This window comes from Diachasmimorpha longicaudata, unplaced genomic scaffold, assembly GCF_034640455.1.
Source record: "Diachasmimorpha longicaudata isolate KC_UGA_2023 unplaced genomic scaffold, iyDiaLong2 ctg00000147.1, whole genome shotgun sequence".
Taxonomy (NCBI): domain Eukaryota; kingdom Metazoa; phylum Arthropoda; class Insecta; order Hymenoptera; family Braconidae; genus Diachasmimorpha; species Diachasmimorpha longicaudata.
In genome coordinates, this window is record NW_026973954.1 from 10,001 (window position 1) to 12,500 (window position 2,500).

The 2,500-nt window shown below is 55.6% G+C and overlaps 1 pseudogene; it reads right to left on the minus strand.

Moving 5' to 3' along the window:
- The window catches only part of LOC135172049 (large subunit ribosomal RNA), a 9,408-nt pseudogene that overhangs the window by 2,769 nt on the left and 4,139 nt on the right, over positions 1-2,500 (minus strand).

Below are 2,500 nucleotides of genomic sequence, written 5' to 3' on the forward strand. Positions count from 1 at the left end.
CTCGACAGTTCGAGCTTCGCTGACGCGCACCACGACGCGATGTGTTCGGCGACGGCTCGGCCTATCCTCTCTATTTCCTTACGCGAGTCGGCCGATACGACCGCGATAAGGTCGTCCGCGTAGGCGACTTCGATATCGCCAAAATTCTGCTCGATGCTCTTGAGGAGGGCATCGAACATGAGATTCCAGCAAGCGGGGCCCAGGACTGATCCTTGTGGACAGCCCCGGGTGGCCGGCTTGGAAACCTCTTGGTCGCTCCAGGCGATCTTGACGGTCCGATTGTCAAAGTAGCTCCGGAGCACTTCAAAGACATTCTTCGGACAGTCTCGATCCGCCAAAGACTGGAGGACTAGGGGCCACCACACGTTGTCAAAGGCTCCTGAAATATCGAAAAGGAGTCCAATGACGTACCTCTTGTCGTTACCGCGTTCGACTAATTCACGCAACTCTACTATCGCGTCTTCCGTGGAGCGTCCAGGCAGAAAGCCATATTGACGTCCTGATATTTTGTCCTCAGTAAGGACTTTCGCCATAAGGATCCCGTGCAGGACCTTTTCGAAAAATTTCCCGACAACCGACAAGAGGCAAATGGGACGGTAGGATTTGGGGTCGGACACATCCTTGTGAACTCCTTTGAGGAGAGCACGAAGTGTGCCGACTTTCCAAACGGTGGGGAAAACGCCGTGCTTAAGGCAGGCGTTGAAGAGTCGCGTGAAGATGTGAGGCATCCTCATGACCGCGACTTTTAGGACCCTAACTTCAACTAAATCGCATCCTGGGGCTTTGTCGTTCTTAAGGGTCTTTACGAGACCCTCAAGTTGGTCGTCCGTCAAGTCTCGTGCGTCCTCTGTCTGGACCGTTAAGTTCCTCGCGCGTTCACGGATGTCAGTCTGTTCGGGTGTGTCTTCGTTGGGGTCATCGTCAGGTACGTGTGTGTCCAACAGTACCTCAGCAGTCTCACGCATTGTAAGTGTCGTGCCATTCGCGGTTCTAAGTGTGCTGAGTACCGTGCCTACACGTAATTTATCAGCCGCGTATTTATAATGGAAGCCCCAGGGATTCGCATTACTTTCGGTCGTTATGTAACCGCGCCAGCTATTTTCTTTAGTTGTCCTAAGTAGCCTGGTATACGATCGCAGGACTACACGATACCTACTCTGTTTAATTTTTCGCGCGTCAGGGTTAGTCTCCCTTCGGTAGCCGTTTCGGAGACGACTGACCAGTTTGCGTTTGCTGGTCAGCTCCTCGGTCCACCACGGATTCGCGCGACGGTAATGTCTGCGGCGCGGCATCGAATCTTGGCAGGCTTTGGTGAGTACGTCACCCAGTACTTCTGCCATTCTCTCAACATCCGCTGTAGAATCCAGCGGATGGTCCACGAGTTTCTCACGGGCCTCCTCATCGAGGGTCGCCTCGAACTTTTCCCAGTCGGCCCGACGAACGTTGAACCGCATGGTAGAGCCCTCGCCGACTCCCAAGTTATTGACGCGCTGTGAGGAACTGCGGATTGCTAAACGAAAGAAAACCGACGTGTGGTCACCGGTGGACCACTCGTCCTCCAACCTCCATGCACGTATGAATTTATACATGCCAGGGGTGGCCAGTGTGACGTCGATGAACGACGTACCTGCGGCACTCCTGAAGGTTGGGCCCTGCCTAGCATCATTCGCGACGCGGAGACCGAAAGACTCTATGAGCTCACCCAGGAGGACACCACGGTCAGTGGTCCTGGGGCTCCAAAGGGAGTGTTGGGCGTTTGAATCGGCCGCCACCAGAACGCGGCGACCCCTGAGACAGCTGAGAACCTTTTCAAGCTGCCTCAGGTGGATTTCTATGTCGTCCGAGTATTGAAAATAACTGGAGACGACGAAGAAGGATCCACCGGGGACGCGGGCTTCAGCACAAACGCAATGTGCATTACTTAATTGGGACACGTAAGCAATCTCCACGATGGAGTTGCACGCAACGACGGCCGCCCACGGTCGCTCCGTTGAGCTCGCGGCAATACGCATTCCGACTCCTAGGCCGCGGATGGCCCAGGTGTTCGCCTCACGAATGGCATACGGCTCTTGGAGCAACAATATGTCCAGACGCTCTTTGCGAATTAACTGGAAGACCTCCCCGGTTACTGCAATTGAGCGGGACATGTTCAATTGCAGTATTCTAACGTCGCGTTGCGCGCCCGGTCCCTCGATCGCAGGGGTCCGGGGAGGATGACCTATTGGAACGGGGGGTACCGGTGAGCCTCCGGTCGCGACGCGATGGCTATCGATCCTACTTAGACTAACTTGGCACTCGCGAACCCTACCTAATAAATGAGTGGACTCACCGGTTGATGATCTTGAAGATCCCGGCGTTGGCTGGCTCGGATGCGCAGTCACTCCTTCGTCCTCTGCGACGTCCTCGTGGACAGCACGAAGGCTGGAACCTTTCCCTCGTCGGGAGGGCAGTACCCCGGCGCACGGCGGGCGACTACGAACCCTTGAGGGCACCACCCTCC